The following is a 12,506-nucleotide window of genomic DNA, read 5'->3' on the forward strand; positions in this document are numbered from 1 at the left end:
ATAATCGTCGCCCTCGCTTAAGGGCTGCAGTCATTCTGATCAATTGAAAATAAAAGCTGCAGCGCCAAATTGAAGTAATATGGTATATAACATATATTTTACTGTGCTTAGTCGTCACATGTCTCCACTGCCTCGAGGTAGCGAGTCGCACTTCGCCCGTGGCTGCGTGTCGTGCTGACATAGGTCGTAAAGTGCGCAGCAGACTAAGAAAAGTCATAGGAAATTTAAACGAAATTGAGGGTCGAATACTTTTTGAACTTGCCAGAATTATCATACATTTGGCCATTTTTGCAATTATCGATCGTAAATCGGGGGAAAGAAAAAATAAACAGAAGCTGACGCCCTGCTGTAGTGACGACATAAACAAGAGGCATCATTTGAAAATATCTCCAGTGTAAGCAGTGGACCTTGAAGACTTTTGAAAGAACAGCATCACCACCATCCTCGAATACTACATCGCTGCACCACGACCATGCTCCCCCTGGCCCAAGCCCAAACTTCCTCGCTTCTCTGGCCAGAAAGCCTTCCTGGCACGGAGTCCATTTAAGAGGCGGTTTGTGGAGAGTGTCCTAACTCTTGCTCCAGAACCAGTTACAGAACTGCAGGCTGATCCACGGAGAACGCTTGGGGGCACTGGGGGCTGACATCAACCGCTTGGCCAGGAGAACCTACCACAGGAGGGCAACAGCTTTATCTGCAGCATTGCACTTGATGCGTTCCTGCGCAGTATAGAACTCCTAGAACTACACTACCAAGTCTGGTTTGCTGCCACGACCACCCTGGATGAGACAGCAAATCATGCTATCACCATCAAAGTTGTATTCTTGGACCAACCCGCAGCAATCCGCCCTACCAGCAGCCCAATTTCCTGGACCCAACCGGATACAGATGGAGAGACAGAGCCTTACCCTGCAAAGGTCCAATCAGAGAATCACGGGAAGAGATGTGATCCAGAAAGGATCTGCTGACGGTGTGGGACCCGGGGGCACATTATGGCTGACTGCCGAGTATTGGAGACCCAGACTGAGACATGACAGGCTCCGGGAAATGGGAACGGGTCCATCTAAGGGGGTAGATGCGGACCTCACCTGTCAAGCCCCCGAACACTATACCTGCCACTGTGGGACTGTGGCAAAGTGGCTAGTGGAGGGGAACAAGTATAGCGGTGATGCGATGCAGGAGTGACAGGCAGACAACAGTTTCCAGTGAAAAGGTGCTTTTATTTATAATCCAGGTCTGGTGACCGTAAAATAATAAATCCCCGGCGATACACAACCATGTGTAAAGCGCGGAGATAACAAAACAGGGCACAGTCCAGAACAAAAATGAACCCACGGTCACCAGTCCTGGGTGAGTGCAGACGTGAGGGTGCGTGGTAAATACACAGAAACGGTGGTGTGCAGAGGTGCTCCGGACAGTGCTGACCCTTTGCGACAGCTCTGGAGTAGTGCTCTAACTGTCTACAGTGAAATAAACACAGACAGTTAATAAACAAACACAACACGTAATCACAAAAACACTGCGAGTTCCACTCTCGCTCCTTCTTCCTCCAAACGTTCTACCCAAACGAAGGAAAAGATCAGCGTTACCCTGGCCCCTATATGTAATCCTGCATGATATCTAGGTAAACGGTTGCAGCTGCCTTATTACTTGCAGCTGCCTCTCGTTTACCTTTCAAATCAATACGGTCTTACAACAGTCATGCTTTTTTCCAAGCTGACCCACTTCCCTGACCCGGAAACGAACTGTCAGGCCAGCCCTTCCAGATACTTCTCCTCTCGTTCTTTAGCGCCCTCACAGGTCGGGAGGAAGATTCATCACCAGAACTCATGTTTCCGTCACAGGGACACACGGGAGAAGGAGCCTTCCTATACACTCCAGTGAAGATCGAAGACGTGCTGTGTACAGCTCTCATTGACACAGGCTCCTTCATCACTGTCCTGCCCTGCCCTGATATCATCCACCAAGCCTGCACCAATTGGAGATCCCGGGTTACCGACACCCTGGTCCAGCTCTGGACTGTGACTGGAGAACTGGCCCCGATAGAAGCAAGAGGCCACCTACAGAACGAGCACACTGGCTGTCTCTGTCACCGTGAGGTATGGATAGCCTCTGTCCAAGACCCCTGCATCCTTGGTCTGGACATCCTTCAATGCGTAGTCTCATTGTTAGAACAACACTGCCACATCTGGAAGCACAGCCCGCTGCCTGGTGAACCTCCCCTCCAAGTTCCTGTCGACACTTCGTCTGCCACCGTACCTATGGACATCGTCAACCCGCCACCTTGCCCTCCTGTGTGCCCCCCAGTACTGACCCTGATGACACAGCCTGTCCCCAAGAACCAGTCTGCCGTGGAGAGCGTCCTGGAACAGAGCTGTGAACATGACCAGCTACGACAGCTGTTAACCAAGTTATGTGAACGACACAGTGATACATTCAGTAACAGCTGGATTGCTGAAGCTGCTAATGCAGACCTACCACAGCCTGTGTTTGTTAGTTCTGGAGAAGAGGGGGACGGAAACACACATCCAGAGACTGCAAACAGTATTTGTCAGGCCCTTCTGGAACACCTGAGTGTCACATGGACAATAACTGACTCCCACTGTGTCTGTCCTATGTTTTTATTTAGAGCGTTTTATTTTTAAAATACCGATATGTCAAGTCTTACTCATTGGCGTGAGACTTGTGCATTAGCATGCTATCTCATGCTCACATGCATTCTTAAGATTATCTCACACATTTAGAGTAAATGTTAGTGGTGTCAATTGCAGTTAAATCTGTGATTAACAACAAAGTTGAATAAAATGTTAATGTTTGTAACTCAGGTCAATGTCAAATCCCGTTTGTCTGTATAAGGTACACATAGCCATTTTAAGTAAGTATATAAAGATATTAAAATATTTTTTCTTCGGGGTGGAAGAGACAACATTACATCCGGGGCCTCGAGCATGGGACTTAGAGCACAGGACTTACACTTTCCCCTGCCAGCCTCAAGTCCGCCCCGGACTTGCTCACCACCAGGCTACAGTCTGACGAGTGTGTGCCAGGGTATCTGCTTTCAATTCTGACACCAATGTGCATCAATCCACACACAGGCGGAGGGCGGGCGAGGCAATCCACACACAGGCGGAGGGCGGGCGCGAACCCGGGACCTCTCGCACTAAAGCATAGCACCAATACTGCTGTACAAAATAGCAGGCTCCTTTGGAAGGAGTGTCTATTGGGCTTATGTCTTTGTGTGTGATTACATCACCTACCAACCCTGCTGCTGCCTTCCCCTGTGCACGCTACTATATATATATATATATATATATATATATATATATATATATATATATATATATATATATATATATATATATATATATATATATATATATGATTATAGAAAAGTTTTCAGAAATTTGAATAGATTTGGACCCATTTGGACCCATGACCAATTCTCTCATATTACCGAATTACAAATGGTACATTTAAATTTCTTTCTGTTTGATATTTTATTTTTAAACACTGAAACTCATAATCAATTATTGTAAGGTGACACTGGTTTTATGTTGGGAAATATTTTTAAGAAAAATAAAAAACTGAAATATTTTGCTTGCATAAGTATTCAACCCCTGTGCTGTGGAAGCTCCCAGTTTGCACCGATGAAAGAAATTGCCCTAACGAGGACACAATTACCTTACCATTGGCCTCCACCTGTGAACCATTAAAGTTGCTGTCACATTTTCTGGATAAAAACCCCACTGTTGAAAGATCATTGGTAAGGCTGTGAATCTGAAGGAAAATGAAGACCAAAGAGCATTCTACAGAAGTTAGAGATAAAGTAATACAAATGCATAGATTAGGGAAAGGGTACAAAATAATATCCAAGTGTTTGGATATCCCAGTGAGCACAGTTGGATCAATAATCAGGAAGTGGAAGCTGCATCACACCACCCAGGCACTGCCAAGAAAAGGCCATCCCTCAAAACTCAGCGCTCAAACAAGAAGGAGACTTGTGAGAGAAGCCACAGAGAGGCCAACAATCACTTTGAAGGAGCTACAGAGTTCAGTGGCTGGGAGTGGAGTAATGGTGCACCAGTCAACCATATCAAGAGCTCTGCTTAACACTGGCCTGTATGGGAGGGTGAGAAGAAAGAAGCCGTTACTCAAAAAGTACCATCTGAAAGCACGTCTGGAGTTTGCCAGAAAGCATGAGAGTGACCCAGCTGTGATGTGGGAAAAGGTTTTGTGGTCAGATGAGACCAAGATAGAGCTTTTTGGCCAAAACTCAAAGCTCTATGTGTGGCGCAAACCAAACTGCCCATGCCTCAAGACACACCATTCCTACAGTGAAGTATGGTGGTGACAGCATCATGCTGTGGGGATGCTTCTCATCAGCAGGGACTGGGCATCTTATTACAATTGAAGGAAGAATGGATGGAGCAAAATACAGGAAAATACTGCAAGAGAATCTGCTTCAGTCTGCTAAAAAACTGAAGCATGGTAGGAAATTCACCTTTCAGCAGGACAATGATCCCAAGCACAAGGCCAAAGCAACATTGGAGTGGCTCAAGAACAAAAAGGTGAATGTCCTACAGTGGCCCAGTCAAAGTCCTGATTTCAATCCCATTGAGAATCTGTGGCACTATTTGAAAATTGCGGTCCACAAGCGTCATCCAACCAACCTGAACAACCTGGAGCAAATATGCCAAGAGAATGGGCCAAAATCACTCCGACACTGTGTGCAAAGCTGGTACATACTTACCCCAAAAGACTTAACGCTGTTATTGCAGCGAAAGGTGGCTCAACCAAATATTAATGTGTGGGGGTTGAATACTTATGCAAGCAAGATATTTCAGTTTTTTATTTTTCTTAAAAATATTTTCCAACATAAAACCAATGTCACCTTACAATAATTGATTTTGAGTTTAAGTGTTTTAAAAAAAAGTATCGAACAGAACGCAATTTCAATGTAGCATTTGTAATTCAGTAATATGAGAGAATTGATCAGGAGTCTGAATACTTTTGCAAGGCACTGTATATAAAGGTATAGAAATGCCACTGTAACTGAATTTAACTGTGAACATCTTGAGCTTACACTGCTTTCACAAGAAAAGAAAAAAAGAAATATATAAATACTGTGAAGCAAAAGTATTTAAGTGCGAACAAAAACTCATATTAATGTGCGTATTTTGTTTATTTTATCTTTTGTGTTGTTATTATTTAAAGTGAATGTTTGTTGTGCACGGGCGTTTTAGGTCGGCCGGGAAGGAGTCCTTACCTTCCCTGCCAAATCACTTCACGTGTAGAATGTGACTGAGCCCGAATGATTTAACGAGCAGTCGAGCCCAGGCACAGCTGCATATAGTGGATCCGCCACTCATCATGGTTGGGTGTTCATAGGTGTAAAGTAAGCACAAGAGATCTAGAAATTATAAACTACTACAACCGACCTGATCGCTGTACCACACGGTATTTGTTTTAATTGTTTGAGTGTTTTGTTTAGTCCTTTTTTTTGGCGCTTGCGTCTGCTATTTTGTTAACATGTTTTGTTTGTTTTGTTTTGGTGATTTAATTAATACAGAGACGAGCGCATTACCGTCTCGCCTTATAGTACTCTCCAGTGTCTGTGTGTCCATTCCCTTCCTGGTCTGACGTCACCACCAAGCCATGCGTGTGTCACACCAGCACATAAGCAGGTAGCATCAATGAGCTTTCATTTCCTTTTGGTCCTTGCACATTGCTTTGAGAAGTAGCTAGGTTGCTATGCAACAAATTAGCAGCAAACAGATAATTGAGCTGCTGCACATTAAGAGTAATTGTGCTGCTGTTGGTTTTAGCGTGTATTATTTACATGTTATGGTTTAGCCACACAACTAGCCTTTGTAGCAATTGGGTTTTGATATTTACCTAATGATTTTCAAAAGTTAAATATTGAAATTACTGTGTGCATGGTTCATTAAGAATTTTGTGGCATGTGTTCCAACTAATGTACTATAAATTAGTCAATTACATGTCGTACATGGAAAAGTCTGCAACGTTCCTCACTGTATCAATAACATTAATAAAAGTTTTGTTATCTTAAACTACCACATTTACATTATACTTGTGTGATTTCATAAATATGCCATGTGCACAGTGTTTGGTATTTGAATTTAAATTGACAAAATGAGTTGATTTAAGAATCTATATAAATACATGATTTTAATTAATGCAAGAACAGCGAAAGATACGACCATGCCCCGAATGAAGATCGCCTGGTTGCTATTGGCATGACTGAAGGCGGCCTGTCTGTCAGAGAAGTTGCCCAGAGAATGAGACGCTCTGCTTCAACAATCAGCAGACTAGTCCAGAGAAACCAGGAAATCAGCTCTGTGAGGGATAGGCCACTTCCTGGAAGGCGGAGGGTCACCACACCGGTCCAGGACCGACACACCCGACTGATCCATCTGCATAATCGTTTTCAGACTGCAGTGGCTACAGCATGAGAAATTCCAGGAAGAAATAACCTGGGCATCAGCAGAATGACTAGCTCGCCGTCTGCATGAAAATGATTGCATGCTTGGAGGCCATTCAAGGGTAACATTGACAGCTGAGAGATTAAATTGCCGTCTTCTGTGGGCCAGAGAACATCTGAGGTGGTGAGTGAGAGTGGTGGAGTGTTTTATTCACAGATGAATGCTGTTTTGCCCTTAAGAACATACGAAAGGTTACAAACAAGAGGAGGCCATTCGACCCATCTTTGTCATTTAGTTGTTAGTAGCTTATTGATCCCAGAATCTCATCAAGCAGCTTCTTGAAAGATCCCAAGGTGTCAGCTTTACTGGAGAGTTGATTCCCGACTCCCACAATTGTCTGTGTAAAAAAAAAAAAAAAAAAAAGAGCCTCCTATTTTCTGTTCTGAATGCCCCTTTATCTAATCTCTATTAGTGACCCCTGTTCTTTTTGTTTCTTTTTTTCAGGTCGAAAAAGTCCCCTGGATCGACATTGTCAATACCTTGACAGACCTGATGGAAGACAAGGTGGAAACATCGTGGTGACCATTATGCTGGCTGTTGTGTTGTTCAAGCCAACCTGTGAGGTAGTGGAAGTGTGATGTTGGGACGACTCTCCTTTAACACAAGAACGCCTTTGGTGCAGATTGAGGGCAACCTTACTGCTCAGTGATACATTGACGAAGTCCCTGAGGCAACAGTTTTTTCCATTCCTGCAAGCCAATCTGGAAGTGTTGATTTTCCAGCAGGACAATACAAGACCACACAGTGCTATGATTACGATTGCATGACTTCAAGAAAACAATGTCGAGGTATTGCCGTGGCCAGCTTTTTCTCCTGACCTAAGTACAATAAAACATCTGTGGGACCAAATCACCAGTGCCATCCACAGGAGACAACTGCGACCAACCAACCTTCGCCAGCTGGCTGCAGCTGCACAGTAAGAGTGGCGGAACGTCCCACAGCAAACTATCAAGAGGCTGATCTATGCGTCAATGCGACAAAGTATTGTGTTAATGTGTTAATGCTGAGGGAGGTCATACCCGATAATAACTTTGTAATGTTTTCATTTTAACAGTGTGTCACGGTTTATACTGAAAACTTATAATGATTCTTTGATCTGCAGTTTTGTTGACGTTTTCTGTGATTTTGTTTATCTATGTTTAATTAAATCCATTAGACCAGAGTGTTGCGTTTCTTGTGTATATATCTGTCTACAGTACTGTGCAAAAGTTTTAGGCAGGTGTGAAAAAATGCTGTAAAGTAAGAATGCTTTCAAAAATAGACATGTTAATAGTTTATATTTATCAATTAACAAAATGCAAAGTGAGTGAACAGCCCTGGACTGATGAGTCAAAACTTTTGACAGTAAACTGTCTTCAGCAACCTCACCTTGTTAGCTGAGTTTGGCTGTACTCACCCAGTTTTATTCCTCCTACACAGCTGTTTCAGTTAATGATTTAGTTTCAACCTACATATTGAATTGATGATATATTGACTATATGCCTACAAAATCCATGACTTTGTGCAAGTGTACCTTGAACTGTGGTTAGTTCTTCAAGATGTTTGGGCCAACCTACCTGCTGAGTTCCTTCAAAAACTGTGTGCAAGTGTACCTAGAAGAATTGATGCTGTTTTGAAGGGAAAGGGTGGTCACACCAAATATTAATTTGATGTAGATTTTTCTTCTGTTCACTCACTTTGCATTTTGTTAATTGATAAATATAAACTATTAACATGTCTATTTTTGAAAGCATTCTTACTTTACAGCATTTTTTCACACCTGCCTAAAAATTATGTTTTAAATATAAAGAAAATACACAAAAAATGGTGTCTCTCATTTAAATAAGGAACCCACCCCTCCTTTCTATATCAGTTAAACTGCTAAAGTATCTTCGGTCGTTGCACTAGTATAATTTCTGTATTTAGGGCTGTTTTGACGCCCTTGAAGAGCCTTGTAAATAGAAACTGTAATTACAACATTTGGCCACCGGGTGGCATTTTTTTTTTTTTTTAAACGCCGTTATAGCAAACTGCAATTACAATGTTTAGCATTTGGGTGGTGAAGTGGATTACATTAGAAACCCACAATAACTGGGGGTTACAGAGTAATAAGGCCAAATAAGCTATCTGTTTTTTAAAAGCAATTCTGTACTTTTTTTTTTTTTTTTTTTTTTTTTTTACAATATATTGAGATTTTTCGTCAAACAAAGTGTGTTCAAAAACATAAAAATAAAATAAAAAAAAAAAAAAAAAAATTGAGATAAAACATGAAAAAGGTACTCCTTTGTTATTTTACTATCTGACCTACAGATCATTTAATACTGAAAACAGTTCTTGCACAGTAAAGTATTGTACACTGTCAACATGGCCAGTGAATAACCACACTGCAAAACAATGAGATAGGACTTTACTGTTTGTGACACTTTCTACAAGCTGCTATAGGTTTAGCAGCTGCAAAATGCACGTTTATTCCCAGCTGCTGTTTCTGAAATCAACAGCTTTACTCTTTGTCTGACAGCAAAAAGAAAATGTTAGTGTAAAGTCTTAAGTCCAAAACTGCTGGCTAAACCATGCTTTAGTTTTACAAGCACGTTGCTTTTGATAAATAGTACTTTACTAATCATTTAATTAGACATATACTTCCCAGTGATAAAAAGGGATTTGGCTGTTGCTTGTCAACTGTCATAGACATCTCATAGACAGTTTACTCCATAGGGATGTTCAGTGTTAATCTATAAAGCAGAGCACAGGAACATATACCTAAACAGGTTACTGTCATTTTTAGTCTCTAAAAAGCTTCAGTCACTTACTGTATGCAATGCAACCATATGATAAATATTCCATCTACATTTTCAGAATCATTTGTATACCTGTTTAAAATCCTGTTTAAAATTTCAGGAAAATAAAAACCTTGTGGAAAAACGTGATAACCAATATTTAATTCATTAGCAAAGTGTATTTGTTTCGCAAAAAGGACACAAGGCTTGGTTATATAATGAATGACAATTATGAGTGAAGAAGTTTTTTGTTTTGCCTTTTTTTTTTCCAAAACACCCCTCAGTTCTCCATTGCTGTTTCTGTGTATATCATTATTAGCAGACTTACTGACTAAGGCTTTTTTCCATCCGCAACAGCTGATTCTCAAAGGCTTTTAAACTGATGTGACATTATTTTAGAAGTGGCTGCTAGGGGAGTGCAGCTGTAATTTCTGTCCCGTCCCGTCCCCCCCCCAAGTGTGGAAACTGTGAGTGAATGTATGGGAAATCTCTATACAAACTGACAGAAATGACTGCTGCGCACCTCTAATGGAAGGCTTGCCAGAAAGGCGCATAGTTTTCATTGGGTTCATTTTCAAACCTCTTCACTTCAGACATTTTAGACGCAGACCCAGCGGTTGAAAAATAGAGAATATTGCTGTTAGCAAGTGTGTTAATAAAGAAGCAGAGGCGACAGAGAGCATGACAGAGAGCACACACAATACCAGGTTAAACAAGGCAGAAGATATGACAATGTGTAGATGATGTAAAGTATCCATTTAAATAAACAACTGGATTACACTTTTAATGCAATTTGTAACAATTATTTGATAGCAACTATTAGATACATTAGTAGCGATGGATATTACAAAGCTCTGAACAGATGTCTGAGTAGCATAAATATAGTTGATATTTTCACTCCACAACTTTGTCTAAAAAGTAAAATAATCCTATCGGCACTGGGGACTTACTGGTTTGTGAATGTTTGTTTAAGCTACTGGGGTCTAGTTTACAACAATCAAAAATAATATGGTATTTGCAAACTATAACAGTCAATGCATTTGCTTGCAATGGTCGTCAGCAGCACACCGCAATGTTTGGAAAGTTAGGGAAAGAGCTTTAACACTTCCCAGTAAACTCAGAAAAAAACATTTTTGACAGCACATTTGAATTGAAATAGTAGTTTGAGTTCAGTTTAATTTTTTCGTGATTCAAAAATATGCCCAAACTGCACAAGACTAAGACGTCTACTGCAACATTGTCTCATGCTATATAATCACAGATGTAAGTATAAAGTTGGGGGATTTAGTTACCCGGTAATACCATCCTATAATACTACAGTACCATAGCCTAGAACAAAGAAGGGTTAGGGAAGGCATTATTGAAGTTTTTATCATTCTGAAAGGAGTTTGTAAAGTTGTAAAGCTAATATTTTAAGTGTAGCACAGAGACTATGCCCATAGAACACAGTGAGAAATGTGGAAAATGGAACGAGACCCAGGACAGAGGCTCTTTTTTTTTACAGACAGTGGTGTAGGGATGGGTTATCAAGCCCTGTGGTTGCTTCTGACTCATTGGGTTCCTTTAAGAACCGACTCGACAAAGTTCTGGGATCAATCACCAGATAATCACTTTTGTTTGGCATGGTTATTATATTAATATATGACTTGGGTTTGAATGATAAAATGTGACATCTAAAAACACAGCCTTGACCTCAATCCCATAGAATAAGAGACATTAACACCCAAAGAATCTTCAACTACATTGCTTTCTTTTACTTAATTTAGACCTTTGTGTACACACTATATACCATTTACCTCCAAAATTGCCTTTCACCCACAAAAGGAATACACTTTTTTCACTCGGCAATAGTTAATTTCTCTGGGGAGTATAGAAAAGGAGTCAGTTAATATATGAGCAATAAAAGACCACTATACATGTTGATGAAAGCACAAGTTCAGTCAGGGAGGCATAAAAATAGCTAGAATTATGGCAAGGCTCCTGGAAACTGGCAATCTTTTATGTATCACAAAGCTGTTTCAGTAATTTAGATAAAATGTCTGCAATTAGCACCAATTTTACAATGATGGAAGTGATAAAAGGTGCTCTGCTTGTCTGTGAGTGTTTGGCTTGGTTAACCTCTTATTGGAAATCATACTATCTGTCAGAAGTATCTCCTAGACATGGCATTATTGTGTGATTTCTGATCAACTACTGTGGTGACCTGTAGCTAGAAAGCTTTTCATTCTGTTTTATGCGCCTTCATTTTTTTCATTTTCACTGAAAATAGTGACACTACGCACATAATTCAGAACTGAAATACAATACCCATCTCATTTATACAATGTTAAATTTGAAATAAAAAACATAAAGGTATACAAAATATTTGATTTAGGATATAATAATTATATTGCACACAGTAATTCTAAGTTCAATGTGAATTGTTACTTCCCTTTCTGCTTAGATTTTATAATTTCATCATAATTTGGTTGGACTAATGCGTAATCGGCAAGCATCATCACAAGTTCATGGAACTGGCTGGACTAAGATTTTTCAGTGTTGCTTCAGCTTGGGTTGTGATTTCCTGTTTTCAAGGTTTCCTTGGTATCCAAACTAGTGCTCGGAGTGACTCAGATCTGATGCATCTTTCAACAACCTGAGGAAGAAAGTAAGGTTATAGAGACCATGATATGTATTGTTTTTTTTTTTTTTTTTTTTTTTTTTTTTTAGAATCATCATGGGTTATACATGTTAAGTCTAATATGCAACTGCAGATTTTACTGTTTTGAAGTTCATATCATAATAAAAAAATACTGCATGTTATTATTTTTTTAAAACAGTTTATACATGTAATTATTAAGTATTATAAAAAAAATGTAATCATTATTTGACCATTTATTAATGTGCTGATCAATGGCAAAAAAGTTATTTTAATAGTTTATAAAATTAAATATAAATTCCTATTTTAAAAAATCTATATTAAAATCATATATATATATGGCATATAATTTTATAGAAATTAGATTGATAATTTTAACCAATAAAAAAATTCCAATGAATAATTTTCATATCTGTTTTAGATTTCAGAAACAAATCAATCATTCTTAGTTGTTTGCAGAGCACTGTGTATAAATGCTGTACGAACAGCAAAATCAATTTACCAGTAAATGACTTTACCATAAAAAAGGTAAACAGTTTTTCACTAATGGGTTTTCAAAAAATAAGGGATACAAAATACATGAATAGTAACTGATATGTTTTAAATGGC

This window comes from Polyodon spathula, chromosome 3 (genome assembly GCF_017654505.1).
Source record: "Polyodon spathula isolate WHYD16114869_AA chromosome 3, ASM1765450v1, whole genome shotgun sequence".
NCBI lineage: Eukaryota > Metazoa > Chordata > Actinopteri > Acipenseriformes > Polyodontidae > Polyodon > Polyodon spathula.